Source organism: Cupressus sempervirens, chromosome 3 (assembly GCF_028749045.1).
Source record: "Cupressus sempervirens isolate cs-2001-9-10 chromosome 3, ASM2874904v1, whole genome shotgun sequence".
In the NCBI taxonomy this organism is placed as follows: Eukaryota; Viridiplantae; Streptophyta; class Pinopsida; order Cupressales; family Cupressaceae; genus Cupressus; species Cupressus sempervirens.
The window spans coordinates 395,765,325-395,781,557 of NC_143120.1; the positions used below are offsets into that span (position 1 = coordinate 395,765,325).

General features: G+C 37.9%; 1 protein-coding gene across 1 annotated transcript in view; it reads right to left on the reverse strand.

Moving 5' to 3' along the window:
* Positions 1–16,233, reverse strand: part of LOC149566684 (transmembrane E3 ubiquitin-protein ligase FLY1-like) — a 190,089-nt gene that overhangs the window by 25,481 nt on the left and 148,375 nt on the right. The window lies entirely within an intron of this gene.

The following is a 16,233-nucleotide window of genomic DNA, read 5'->3' on the forward strand; positions in this document are numbered from 1 at the left end:
GACACATATAGGTCATCCACTAATTCACAGAAATTGAACGAATAGAGGTACATCAATAAAGTCACCATTCGAAGGCACTAAAGCAAAGTTGGGTGGAATATATGACAAATTGAAGGATAGAGAGGCTATACCAGAGCGTTCAGGGAAGGAGGAAGTAGGAGCCATACTTTTCAGGGAAGCAAGTGGTACAGTATCGTACGGACACCAAAGATAGGAGAAGGAACTTTGAAATAATGTTGTACAGAGGGAGGTAACTAACCTAACGGACTTTAGTTTTTTACTCGAGCAAAACGACAAAAAAAGGTAACAGTTATGCATTTAGCTAACAAGAGAGCCTAAAAAAGAAATTGGACGAAAATTCAACAACAACTGTGGCCATGAACAGGAATGTAAAGACTGCCATCCGGAGTCCGTGTAGCAGGAGGAACAAGTACAGGACCAAGCAAAAAGAAAGGGAAGCAACCAACACAGTCGGCTGCAACAAAAAATCCCACAGCGCGGAATGTTGCATTTGAAGGATTGAATAGAGCAGAATGTAGGAAGTGGTGGCAAGAGACACCTAATAACCATCTAGTGAAGGCCAACATTCGGAAGGCACAGGTCGAATAGGTGATACAAATGCCTATGTTCAATATTAGAGATTATGAAGGTTTTTTATGCCTCATGATCGAAACATATGATAGGTTCTCTCAAACCAATACATTTGCCTACCTTGAGTGTAATTTGGTAATATCATTCAGACCAGTGAACTTCACACAGGTACTCTGGATATCTAGTCATACACAAGGAGAAAGGAAAATAAATAGCAAACCAAAAAAAGTGAGTCGGGAGGTAAAGCCACAATTAATACAGTTGGTATGTGGGGATCTGACACAGGTGGAGCAAGCAGCTCTCACGAACATGTCGAGGGGTAGAGGATTGAAGAAATCCGACATGCCGAAAGGTCACTGGCGTTGTCTTATGGGCGTTGTGAAGAGTTGCCTCACAAGCTCTAGCCGCACAGACATTTCATTTCCATAGGTGGCGATGATGAATGGGATTCTACATGGAAGAGTGTACGACTGAGTTGCATTATTGGCAGAATGGATGTATGAATTTATGACATTACAGCACAAGACATTCTACATGTCGCATTATGTCATTGGCCTATTCTTGGAGGCAACAACGCAGATGATCCCCAATGATGCACTAGAGGCCAAACCGGGACCACTCGCGCCAGGCAAACCCTCAATCATGCGGTGGAGACATCTTGATACACTTGGTACCAAGACCACGGTTGGACAGAAATGATCGAGACCGAATAGTGGAAATACTAACAATGGTCGTGAGGAGACTTCTTCTGAGGAAAGTGGGACCGACGGGGAGGAGGAAGAGGACGAGGAGGTAGAAGTAATTACAACTACACCGTTGAGATTCCCACGGCCTGCACTTTCAATGACGACACATTTGGCTCTTGTCGGTATACATGGCATCCCGGGGTTTAGTTAGTTTAGGCAGCCAGTAGTGATGATTCCAACTTTAGTTGCGATTCAGCCCGCAGCGGAGACACGAGCTATTCCTGAGGTATTAGCAAAGCCACATCCACCACCAACAGAGATAGTCATTCCAGAGGTAACGATGGAGCCTGCTCGTGAGGTTTTACCAGAGGCTAGGGCTAAGGTACTTGTACCTCATGCAAAGATGGACACTAAGGAAGGAGTAATGGAGATACCAACAGGCGAGGGTTTGAGAGCGTTGGGTGTTGATTTGGACGTAGTGGGTTTAGATGTAGTGGTTATGGTAGATACAACATTGTTAGCATCGCCTCAGCCAGACGGAGAGAGCAGAACTCAGAAGTTGAGCACGTACCTAAGTACGAGGTTCCACCATACCCCAACACCCCGTGAGATACCTACATACACCTACGCAAGAGGTAGTTCCAGAGGAAGACCCTTTGCAGGCACAGGTGGACGAACCGACACAGAATGATGGACTACTGCATAACACTGTTGAGTGGATGGAGGAAACAATAGAGAGGACTATGGGTGTGCAGCACCAGCCACAAGTAGCACCAGAAATAGTGATGAGCAAGGCATTCTTCACTAATATAGAGGCACTAGCAACTCGGGCTCGCCAAATAGTGGCCTCTACAGAGATACAGGCTTTGGACTTAGTAGTAAAGGAGCTGGAGAGTGGTATCCTTCATGAAAGTAGGATGTCCAACTACCTTTACAGTTTGTTTTGAGGAATGAGGATGGCCGAGTCTGGAGACTATAGAGATGCGCCAAGATTGGTACACTACGAGAGATCAAAGTATGGAGAGCCGAGTAGAGGTTTTGAATTAGGAGATAGCCAAAATACACAGGGATGCATATTACACCCTTCGAAGCAGCCAAGCAAATTAGGTAGCAGCAGAGAGGGCTCGAGAGGAATCAGCTACCAAGCTAGCCACCAAGAGGACAGCCTAGGAATCCGAGAGGGCAGCCTTGTTAGCCAGACAGAGTCAACTAGAGAAGGTGGCAACAGAAAAAGAACAGTTAGCAGCGGAGAAGGAGCAGGTGGCAAATGAGGAGAGAGAAATGGGAGAGATCGTTGGGATGATGCAGTCATCTTTGGAGCTTCAGATGAAGGCTGAGACAGAATTGAAAGTACGGAAGGAGCAAGTGTACAAGCTACAAGCAAAGCTAAACAAACTAAGGACACAGACGACCACTACACCAAGGACGCATCCCTCTGTTTAGTATCTAAACATGGATGTAATTAATTGTTTTAGTGAAATTTGAGTTTTGTTGTCTTTATTTTGTCGTCTGGAAACAACTTTACTTTTTTGGGGGGATGATGTTGCCGGTAAATTCTATATTGTAGCCGAGTAGAATTGTATCCGAAAGCGCGCATGACTGTTGAGCCACCCCTTCGGGAAAGTATATGTACACCATCTAGAAGGGACTTTGGAACATCACTGAAATCATCATAATCATATTGTAAATATTGAAGTGCATATTGCAGATATGAATAAAGTATATGTTCTGTGTTATATCTTACTGTACTACATGCGATAAGTATCCTTTTACCCTGTACGATAAACAATTTGCAGCACCTAAATGAGCTACTTAGCATTATGGAGGAGCATTCATTGTTTGTGAAGGAATTGAAGTGCGAATTCGGTTTGACTGAGATTCTTTACCTTGGACACATGATTGGTGCAGATGGGGTGAAGGTACACCAAGAAAAGATACAAGCATTCTTTGATTAGCCGTCTTCGAGGAACGTATCAGATTTGAGGGCTTCCTTGGTCTTTGCTCTTATTACAGGAGGTTCGCTAGAGGCTTCTCTCAGATAGCAACTCCCCTCACCGATCTCACATGGAAAGGGGCATTCAGGTGGACGAATGATGCAGAGATGATCTTTGAAAAGCTCAAGAAAGTGATGAACACATGCCCAATTTTGGCACTTCCCGACTTCTCTCGCTCTTTTGTCTTTATAGTGTCATGCTTCAAGGAGTGGAATTGGCACACTTCTAATGTAGGATAGGCATCTGATAGCTTAAGAGAGCAGGAAGCTCAAGGACAGTAAAAGATTGTACTCCACCTATGAAAAGGACCTGCTAACCATTATGCACGCCTTAACCAAGTTTAGACAATACTTGGTGGATGGCAAATTCACGGTTAAGATGGACCACAACACCTTGCGATATTTCTTAGAAAAGAAGGATCTTAATGAAAGAAAACAAAAGTGGGTCAACAAGATTCAAGCCTATGATTTTGACATCAACTATGTCAAGAGTAAGAGCAATATACTTCTTGTTGCGGTCTCCAGGAGACCTTCAGTACTAAAATGTTGTGTCATTTCAGAGATATCGGTAGATTGGAAGTCCCATTTATTGGTTGAATATTCTCAAAGTACTCAAGCTTGTCGGATCATGGATGGGCAACTCCAGGACAGCAAGTACAAGGTAATCAACGTTGTGATTTTTTATAATGATAGGATCTATCTCGTGCCAAAGTCTAAGCTCAAGGAAAAAATTATGGATGCTTTTCATGATGCACCATCAATTGGACACCCAGGTTTCTTCAAAACCTATAGGTAGGTTAGAGAAAGGTTTTCATGGAAGGGCCTCAAGGACGATGTCCTTAAGCATGTTAGAGAATGCCAAACTTGTCATCAAAACAAGTTGGAGCACAAGTTCCCAGCCGGATTATTACAGCCTCTCCCTATTCCAGCACAAAAATGGGAGAGTATCTCTATGGACTTCATTACAGGATTGTCGAGAGTGCAGGGTAGAGATTCCATTTTTGTGGTTATGGACAAATTGACTAAGTTTGCTCACTTTTACGCTATAGCACCGGATTGGTCGGCCTCTTAGGTAGCCAAGTTGTTTTTTCAAGAGGTTTTTCATCTACATGGTTTACCTCAAACCATTGTGAGTGACAGGGATAGCAGATTTCTCAGCACTTTTTGGCAAGAACTATTTAGATTGGCATGTACAGAATTGACACCTAGCACAAGTTACCACCCAAAAAACGGATGGGCAGACTAAGATAGTAAACAAATGGGTGGAGGGTTATCTCCGGAACTATGTAGCAGGGCAACAGAGAGCTTGGGTTAAATGGTTATATTTATGGGAGTACTGCTACAACTCCTAATACATGTCCATCTGGATGACACCATTCTGAGCTCTCTATAGCAGCAAACCTCTATCATTCATAAATATAGCCTTACAAGCAGCAGAGCACTGGTAATTGGAGATTGGATACAGGATCAGCAGGACATCCTCAGGTCTCTTCTGGAGAATATCCTACAGGCTCAGAATCAGCAGAAGATGTACGTTGATTGCCACGGGACAGAGTGGATATTTGAGTTAAGTGACATGGTTTACCTGCATCTCCAACCTTACAGGTAGAGTTCCTTGAAGAAGAGTGGATCCGAGAAGCTTCAACCTAGATTTTATGGTCCCTATCACATTACCAAGAGGGTTGGAGAGGTTGCTTATGAACTGTACTTGCCAAATGGCAGTAGAATCCATAATATTTTTCACGTATCTTGCCTCAAGAAGGTGATTGGTCAGCATGTAGTACCTTTCGTTGGATTACTCCCACTTGATGAGGAAGGGAAATTGGTTTTGGTTCCAACTGAGGTGATTAAGATCAAGGAGAGGAAGTTGCGTAACAAATCCATTACGAAGTATTTGGTCCGCTAAAAAGATTTGACATATGAAGACACCACTTGGGGGGCAAATCAATCCTGCAGCATCCGGCACTGAGATTGCTTGAGGGCAAGCAATCCCAAGAAGCGAGGACCGTAATGTCCCTTTCTCTGCGCTAGGCCTTACTGGCGCCTTGTTGGTCCATCTTCCCATCCGGATAGACTAATGACATTAATCTTGAGGATGTCAACTAGTCACAAGAGTTTATTTGTTTTCGTTGTGGGAAATATTGAAGTGGAGGATCTTTTCTATAGTTAAGTAACTTTATTTTATAAAGTGGATTTATAAAATTATTTTATGACTTAAAGTCATTTTATAAGATGAAAATGGCTTTTATCCTACATTGCCTAGTTGTTTGTACTTCCCCTCATATCGAGGTTATTTAAGCAATGAGCTTCCTTGGGATTGTCACCATGAAAATATGAAATTGTTCAAAATACAAAAGGTTGCTTAAATATGACTTGTTGCTTAAGAACGAAACCTCTTAAGGCAGTAGAGGAGTTGGGCGTAGCCCCAACTGCTCATTGGAGATGTCATTCTTATAGAATATTGTTTGGTGATATATTGCTCGTATTGGGCCTGCACCAGGAGTACGTTGGTTGAAGCAGGCATGCACATGGAGAAGTTTTGTTAGTTGCTACCTACAGGCCTCGGTATCCATCTACAAGGTGAGGAGTTCATGTAATAATGCAGTAAAAGACCATTCAATTGGCAAGGGCTATTGGACATGACAGTGCATGTCAGTAATGTAAGAGTTAGTGGTATTGTGGGCTTCAGTTCTTCATCGTAGAGAGAGAGAGAGAGAGAGAGAGAGAGTAAGGCAAGGGCAGTCAGCTATCTTAAAGGGGAATGTGGGCATGATAGGAGTGTGATACAGGAAGATTGCGGGAGTATTGGCACCAGTCACAGGTACGAGCAGTATGGGTGCAATTCATCATAGGCCGATAGGATGTCACACCTGATAAGTGGCAATCTGATATGACATTCCAATGCTTTGACCATCAACCACAACAAGATCTTCATGACCCTTAACCAACCCAATCTAGTATTGTATAAGCTGCAAGTCTCTCACCAAAATATCAGGTGTCACTACCTATTCTTGTATGCCCATTGTTGCATTAAACGCTAGTACTATTGTTCAAAACATTGGTTGAATGTGTGATATGCCCATATATTATTAGCATAAGTCCTTAGGAAATGAGAAACCGAGGGAGAGCTTAAATAGATGATTAGATGTTTGTTCTAGAATATATTATGAACTCTGAACTTAACTTCTAAAATATTCTCATTACTTCATTGTTGTTACGGCTATATTATGGGGGAATCTTTTTTCTTGTTGAGGGCCATCAGCACCAATTCCTAGGTTATTGTTGGTTCAATAAACTAAGGCCAGTAGTATATGGGTTTTGGATCATTTCAGGGTTTTACGAGTCTTCATCAGAATAGGCCATGCAGAGGCAGGCAAGGAATTGCTCATTACCTTAATGAGTTAATGCCAAGTGTTCAAGAGGAGTTATGTCTAGTCAGAATGACCAATATTGAAGAGACATACCAATTTTCTTTAAGAATAGAAAAGAATTTGAACAAGAAGTTTGAAAGCAAGCAGGGTGGAAGAGGTCATGGTGGAAGATCCAGTGGATGGTCTTATGGAGGCAAAAATGAAGATCATAAAAGGAATGATGAGGTAAGTAGCGGTCAAAATGAAAGGGAAAATATTTTTAATCTTTCCCTTAATCAAAATAAAAGGGATCAGAGAGGAAGAGGAAGAGAAAGAGGAGGTTTAAATGGAACATGTTTCCATTGTGAGAAAGGACAGAGTTTGCGAGCATCCTCAACATCAAGGGAGAACAAACAGAAGACCAAAGGGCAATGCACAAGCTATACATGTAGATGAAGATGTCAAGTTGTCACATAATAAAGATGTTGAAAGAGAAGAAATCTTGGTTACCACACAAGTCTTGCTCAGTGATGAGATTGAACCCGGGCAAAGGAAGAATTTGTTTTGCACAAGGTGTAAGTGTAATGGAAAAGTATATTATGTCATTGTTAATAGTGGTAGCACATATAATATTGTTTATGAGGAAATGGTTGATAAGTTGAAGTTGGAAAGAAAGAAGCATTGAATCACTACCAGATTGCTTAGTTGCAAAAGGAACATAAGGCCATGGTTGATGAACAATATCAAGTAAAGTTCAAGATTGGGAACTATCATGATGAAGTGTTGTGTCACAGTGTGCCTATGGATATTTGTGGTTTGTTGTCAGGGAGACCTAGGCAGTTAGATCGTCAAGTAGCATATGATGGGTATGCAAATACCTATTCCTTGACAAAGGATGGAGTTCAACAGAAGATGAAGCCATTGAAGGAAGTAGAGGAAAAGGTATGTAGTAATGCCAAAAAAATTAGTTGAAAGGAAGTTTCTAGAAGGTATAAGGCATAAGCATAAGTGTTTTGCCTTAATTCTAAAAGCTGCTAAAGAGGAAGTAGACGATGTACCTACAGAAGTTGCAAATTTTTTGGATGTGTTTCAAGATATCGTATTTGATAATGTGCTTGATAGATTGTAATCAATAAGAAAGATCAGACATCAGATCAACTTGATTATAAGAGCAAGTTTGCCAAATAAGGCAGCTCATAAAGTGACTCCAACATAAGCTAAAGAGTTGAACAAGCATGTCCAAGAGTTCTTGCAGAAAGGGTTGATCTGAGAGAGTTTGAGTCCATGTGTTGTGGCAAAAATTTTAGCACCAAAGAAAAATGGTGAATGGAGGATGTGTACAAATTCTTGAGCCATCAACAAGATCACTATCAAGCACAAATTTCCCTTGCCAAGGATGGATGATATTATGGATTGTTTGAGTGGATCTATGTATTTCACAAAGATAGATCTGAAGAGTGGATATCACCAAATCCAAATCAAAGAAGGAGATGAAAGGGAGACAAACTTCAAGACAAAGAAGGGACTGTATGAGTGGTTAGTCAAGCCTTTTGGTACATTGTCATTGTTTATTTGATTGATATTTTGATCTTAACTAAGACATTGGAATTTGTAGAATCTTTGAGAGGTCAAGGGAGGAGAAGTTGTTGATTAATATATAGAAGTGGAGTTTCCTGAAGGAGTTAGTGTATCTGGGATTTCTAGTTTTAGCAGGTCTTTAAATGGACCCAAAAAAGATGAAAGCTATCATTGAATGGCCTATTCCAAGGAGTTCTACTGAGCTAAGATTTTTTCATGGTTTGGCTAGCTTTTACAGAAGTTTATCAATAAGTCTCAGTAGTATCTGTGGACCCTTTACTAAAAATTTGAGGAGATAGGAGAGAATTTAAGTGGACTACAAGATCAGACAAGAGTTTTGAATTGTTGAGAAAGAAACTTACATAAGAGCCTACCTTAGGACTCCCAAATTTTAATAAGGTGTTTCAAATAGACTATGATGCTAGTGTTAATGTCATTAGAGATGTTTTGAGTCAAGAAGGTAGACCCATTGCCTATTTCAGTGATAATTTGAATCATGCCAAAAGGCAACATTATGTTTATAATCAAGAGTTTAATGCTATAGTTTAGGAATTAAGGAATTGGAAACATTACCTTTTGCCTAAGAAGTTTGGTTTACTTACCAATTATCAAGCTTTGCAATTTTTGAGTAGTGGAGGAAAGTTGAATCAGAGGTACTTGAAATGAGTTGAGTTTTTACAGTCACATATTTGTTTTGAAACACAAGAGTGGCAAGTCTAATAGACTTTTTGATGCCCTTAGCAGGAGATACAATTTTCTAATAGAGATGCAAATTGAGGTTGTTGGGTTCAAGGAGCTTAAGAGTTTGTATCCAGAGCATCCTAATTTTGGCGAAGCTTAGAAGGCTCATACAAAACATGTTAATCTAGACAAATCGAAGTGGTTGGACTTCATAATCCAGGATGAACGATATTCAAAGGTAGTTAGTTGTGCTTTCCAAGAAGTTCTATGAGGGAGAATATCATCAAAGAGATGCATAGTAGAGGGTTGGCTAGAAATTTTAGTCGAATAAAACCACTGCTTAGGTTACTAAGAATTACTTTTGGCCACAGTTGTAGTAAGATGTTAAGCAATTTGTACAAAGTTGTAGAATATATCAAATGGAAAAAGGAGCCAACCATAAGACAGTGTTATATCAACCACTACCAATACCAACAAAACCATGGGAGGATATTAGCATGAACTTTTCCATGCTTTGCCAAGGACTCAAAGAGGGCATGATTTGGTTTTTGTGGTGGTGGGTAGGTTTTCAAAGATTGAACATTTCATTCCTTAAAAGCAGACTAATGATGTTATTCATGTGGTATTGTTATTTTTCAAAGAACTATTGAGACTACATGATCTACCAAAGATCATAGTTTCAAATCGAGAGACCAAGTTCATTGGGTACTTTTGGAGAACATTATGAAAAAAATTATTGGAGAATGTAATAGAAGAAAATAAAGATAGTTTTGAAGTTCTTAACACACCATCCATAGATTGATGGATAGACAGAAGTAGTTAATACGAGTTTGGAAAGCCTCTTAAGATGTTTGGTTAGAGATATACCAAAGGGATGGGTTTTGATTTTTCTACAGGCTGAATTCGCATACAATAATTTTCTCAATAGGATCATTTGTAAATCACCCTTCTAGATTGTATATGGAAGTAGTCCCTGAAATGCTTCATAATTGAGGAAGTCCGACAAAGAGGAGACAAGTAGCGCCAAAGCTAGAGACTTTATAGAATGCTTGAAGAATTCCAATGAGGGGATGAGGAAGCACATTACTAAAATGAATACACAATACAAAGTTAAGGCGGATGAGAAAGGGAGGCATAAGGAATTTCAAATTGGAGATGATATCATGGTTCATTTGAGGAAGTAGAGATTTCCAACAGGAACATAATACATATTATCAATTAAAGATGAAAAAGTTCGGTCCTTGCAAAATACTGAAGAAGCATGACTCAGGAAATGCCTATGAAGTAGAATTGCATAGCGAATTGAATATTTCGTGAGTGTCTAACATTTGATATCTGACAAAGTATCATGAAGGAGGTGTTGAAGATGAGGTCACAAAAGCACAATGGAATAATCCAACAACTACTTCATCTATAATTGAAGACATCTTGGATAGACGTGTTCGCAGGAGCACAAGAAATGGGGCATATGAAGAATATTTGGTCAAATGGAAAGGGAGACCTATTGAAGATTCATCATGGTTGACAAGGGAAGAGGTTAAACAAATTGGTTTTCCTCTAAACACTTGAGATGTGACAAGGTCACTTCTCAAATTAACCCAAGCATCTGATGTAAAAGCATCCTGGGTATAAGGGAAATCTTGCATCACCCAAAAACATTTCCTCTGACCTCAAAGTCTAGGGTTACAATTTCTAAACCTTCTTTGGATGCTAAAATTATCTGTACAATGAAGGCTCGTAGGCTTGTCTAGGACATTTTTGGGGATGTATATGGGCTCTAGCTTGTAAAATATTGTAAGGAAAATGCCCATGCGGCTTTCTATGTCATATTTTTGAATATTGTAGTTCCATTTTATTAGAGATAATAAGAAGCCAATATCCATCTTGCAAATTGTTGCTATTTCTCTATTATGTTGTGTGTTTGCATTAATAAGGGGAGTCGCCTTCATCAGTTAGTATCTTATCCCAAGAGAGGGTAGGGGTCAGCATTCCATAAACCTTCGTGAGACAACTTGGACTTGTAAACTTTGAGGGAATCCATTGCTACTTTCTAGGCAACTTGGATAATACTTGCTTCCTCCTTTATTGAGTTGAAATAGTAATAAGGTAGGATATGAGTGTAAAAGATAACTTGATTCTAATGAGATAAATAACTAATCCTCCCATGGACATTACAATCCAAACCCTAATCAAGAAATTTAAGATAAGTAAAGTCCTAACAGAGGACATTACAAAACAAGAACTGTGCTCAATCTTTCCAAGCTTGTAAGAAATTTGACCTTATTGTGTACATGGGTACCAACTGAAAAGTAACGATCATATACATTATCTACAGAGAAGTATTTTGCATCAGAATCTTCTAATGTTATATAAATCATGAAGCTAAGGGTTTATCTGTTTGTTTTGGTATTTCAAAATGTTTGGTGGGTTTTTATTTTTTATTTTGGGTTACTTTCATTCTAGTCATTTGTATAGGCATTTCATAGTGGTGCTTGGGATCTTGTCTAATTTTGGGCAATCTTCATGATCCTTCTAGCTGCAATATTTCTATGTTTTTCTGAACTCTTTTAGAGCAATTTTAAGTTTAGGTCATTCAAAATAAAAAATTAAAAAATTAAAAAAATTAAAAAGCCACTGTGATTGGGATTTTAAGATGGTATCAAAGTGTGGTTAGAAACAAGAGGAATCTTTCCCATTCAAGATTCAAAGGAGGTTGAAGGTTATTTTTCAAGAGTAGAAAATTACGACTATAATTAGGTGACAAGCACGCATCAGTTTTTGATATATATCACAACCCTTTGCTTGGCAGCTTGTAACTATTTTTAACCAATCATATTTCATCTCCCTATAAAAGTTTCCACCTTTTATTATTATTTATCTATTTATATTTTAAATTTATCATTATTATTAAGTTCTATTTCATTAATGGGACATTATGATGCTTCATAGGTAATAATTATTTAGAAGTAAGAGCTCTATAGATCTAGTGTGTGTAAGATTTGAGTCTTGATGCATATATCAGTCAAGTATAATAGTGTGCACTTGGTGTTTAAACAATGCTTAAGAAACTACCACCTAGAAAGGTAAGCTAAAATAATGTTCACAAACTTTATCAACATGTTTATAAATTTTGGTTCAAATAAAAAACATGCCCATAAATATCATGGAAGATTTTGTATTGTTTATATAAAAATCCTAAATGCGATTAGTTTTCCTCGAGACAAATTGTCTTCTTAGCGTGATTATAAATCAATGCACACTACCAAATTTAAAAAGTAAAAATGAAATAATTCATTTAGATAACCAAAAACGTATGCCAAATGTAATGAAACTTGCAAATTTATTGATTGACCACAGATGTTTCTCATCAAGTTCTATGTATCTTCCAATATAACATGATTTGATAACATGTTCAAAATTAGAATCTTAGAGTTAGGATACTAAACATTATAAACAAAAATATAAAATCAATATAACAAGAATCATACAACCATAAATTTACGCATTACACAACATGTACACAGGGAATACTCTTTAAGGTAAAAACCCCTTGAATCATCATTTAATTAAACACTCAGAAAATATGGTCCATTATAAATAGACTAAACCGTGGGATAGCTCTCCTTACTTCCAGATGGCCCATAATACCTTATGTGCATAGTAATATAACTCACTATAAAGCTCCATATTCATACACACTCAGATGAGAGAAATCCTCCTTAAATATAAGATGAGGATGGCAACATTAGTCACACCTTCCTAAATAACCCCCATCAATATATAATTGATAATCTAATATTTTTGGATTATAATTATTTTAAATGGGATATGCTTAATAAAGCATATAATACATAAGAGTTTATAACCTTATATTAGAACAATATATAAATGTTACAAGAGTGTGACCCCTAATAACATTATGTTCTAAGTAATATTAAATTACAAGAATCTCTTTTTGTGCTAAGCTCTAGCAAATAATTGATCAATATGAGCCATTTATTTTAAGCATGCATCAGTCTTCTCTCGAATTCTTTCAACAATCTCCTTAGTATGGTTGGCCATCCACTAACGAAAATGCATATCTTCCAAAGGAAATTTCACACCATTGCTGCCATAGCCCTATGATGCAAGCAGTTTAAGGTTTCATTGCCTTTATTTAGCCAATTGCCAACTCGTCTATATCCTTAGTGTTAAATATTAATAAAGGCATAAATCAAGCTTCCAATCTTGAGAAAAGACACTCCAGACATGCAGAACATACATTCATTCTAGAATCTTATGGCAAAGGAAGGACATTGAGGATGATAAAATCAAAACATCAGACTTTGTAGCATTTTTTATTAAGGATACATTGGATTAGTATAAGAAGACATCCTAAACATGATAAGGATTGGGAGGAAGACAAGAAAGACTTTCTAACAAATTTTGACATTCTGGAAGTACCATCCAAGAGTGTAAGCAAAATGAGGAGTTGATACAATGAAAAGGACACTCGGTGAAAGATCATGATAAAAGATTTAAAGACAAAGCCCACAAATTGGAAGAAACATTAATAGAAAAGGAGAAGTTAAGATGTTTCATCTAGATTATGTAGAATGGTTCAACTCCAGATTACAGAAGACCATTAGAGAAACCTTGGATCGAAGAATATTTGATACATATTCAGATACAATAACTATAGCCTACTGCAGTGAGTCACAGCCATGAAGGAAAGCAGAAAATGAAAAAAGAAACCGAGGCAATGAAGAAGTTGCATTTAGTGATTGAACTCACCTCGTAACAGTATATAATAGCAAGAGAAGTAGCCAATAAGAGAAAATTGAATATATGGTGTTCATACTGCTCATGAGAAGGGCAGTTAAGAAAAAATTGCCCAAAGACACAGAGAAAAAAGGGCAGCAGCAATCAAGTTGGAACTTCAAACAATATGAAAATAACCTCTAGTCAGTATTTTGTGGAATGTGCAGTGAATAGGATGATCACAAGATGGACAATTGTCCATCAGAAGTATAATGCAGAAGTTCGTCCGAACTCTAGATGTTCATTTAACCAGAGATACAATAGAAAAGTTGATCAAACAATGGTTTGTGTAATTGGACTTGCAGAATGTCCCCTACATACACAAGATATTGGATATAGAAAAACACCATGGACGAACAACAAAAATGCCAATGCATTGCAGAATACCCCTCTGCAAAACTAAGATGAGGAAAATAAATCATTCAATTATAGAAAAGGTTAAGGATGCACAAGGGGCAACCAAAGAAGAAACGATGCATCTTGTTATAAATGCAATAAATCTAGCAACTGCACCATACAGTGTTGGTCAGATTGAAGAAAGAGTTATTATGCACTAATGAATATCCAATCTATACAACTGTGAAAGGGCAAACCAATAATTCTAGATCCTTTCACCTATATACATGAGCCATGAACTTCAGGGACTAAATAGAGGAGCCAAAGCCATACTGAGAATACCTTTGTAAGACACTAGAGGATGTCAAAGAGTTGACAATTGGTCATCACACACATCCACCAATGAGAACACTCAAGAAGTATATCAAAAGAGATAAAACCTTATGAAAATGGAAAATTTAAAAATCAGAAAAGAAAAATTGCAGTACTTACCCACCAGGGGACTAATACCGTAAAGAATAATAATAATAAACAAAGAGATAAGCAAAGGATCGGGACTGAAAGAAAATGATTGCAGGTACAAAGCAACATGACAAGATAAGAGGTTACCAAGAGAAGAAAAATCTAGTAGCAAAACGAAGAAACCATTTTCTTTTTAGAGGTGTTACATGGAAGAAGCTGGCCTCCTCGGCACTACAGAAGAATTTCATAGTTTAGTTTGTGGGCAATGCTTTCCCACAAAGAAACATGGCAAGATAGTAGAGGACATCAAGAAAGAAATCTGGTAGTTGTAATATCCCTAACCAGATGTTTTCTCAAAACCCTTAGTGGAAACTCAGAATTTTTTAAACAAATATATATTGCAAATTGCAATGTATTTCAGATTTCACTAGCAAAAACTCCAATAAGCAACTAGATAAAAGAGTCCCAACATATATTAGCATTAAATCTCTAGCAAAAATACAGTTTCAGAATTAATATTTCATTAAAAACCTTTAGTAAAATAACCAAGAAATCCAATCGTAGATACAAAAACTATAGCAAGATTGGATAATAGAAAAGATGAATCTGGAATACAATGTCAAACACCTATGTGATGTCTCCAATCAACAATGGGTTTTCGTCCACTGCCCAAGCTTGAGGATTTCCAACCTCACAACTCCTAAAAGTTCAAGCTTTCGAAAATAACTCTCCAAGAGAAAAAGTGAAATCCAAATCACAAAACCAAGTATGCTAGAAATGGGCTCCATCTTCCCTTTTAAAAACAAACAGGTGACTCTTCACATTCCATTTTTATTTCTTTATTTTCTTTTTAAATTAATACTTTTCCCCCAATTAAGAAAATAAAGTGCCCATAGATAATAAAGTGACATTAATAATATGAACTTAAGTCATTGTGGCACTCTATAACAAATTCGTTAAATCTTTGGGCATTAATATCTCTAATCCAACGGACTCAAATATGCATGTGTTATAGCTCGCCAAAGAGGTCTCATCAAGATGCCCCTAGTCCAACTCTCCAATGCCAAGAATGTTGAACCTGCTGACTTAGTAAAAATGGTAAGTATCTGAAAACACCACTGAAGCAACCTCAATTAGCTTGCAACTCAAATTGACCAGGCCAAAAACTGTTGTGATCATATGGAAAGCTTCCTCCCTTCCCACAGATTGTTTGCCCCAAGCAATTTGCATTTGTAGGCTAGAACCAAATGCTTGGATCCTAGATTTGCCTCAAAGATGATACTTCGTCCAACCGTTGGGCTACACTAGCATAAACATCTTTGACCCCCGAGTCATTAAAAAACTCAACATGAACCCAAACACAAATCCACTGATATCCAACATCCAAAACATCTCAAGCGTATACTCAATCAGGATAACTTGCAATGCATTGCTATCATAAATGGAGATGCTCGCTACCCAACTGTATACCTCACTCTAGTTGTAACTGCACACACCTCTAATATTAAGAGGTGGCGGAAGCTCAACAATAGACCAATCTTCATTGATAATGGAATGTGATAAATCAATCCTCCTAGAAAGTTTTGAAATGACATTCGAAGTGGGAGGTCATTAAATTCATCTGTTTTATTACAAGAACATACTAGTTCAATATCACAATGAAGACCTTGTGGCAAGGGTTGAGTATTTTTCATTACCAAGTTGCATTTGCAGGTGTTCAACTTGCGAAGATGGGATTACCAATTCAAGAACATCC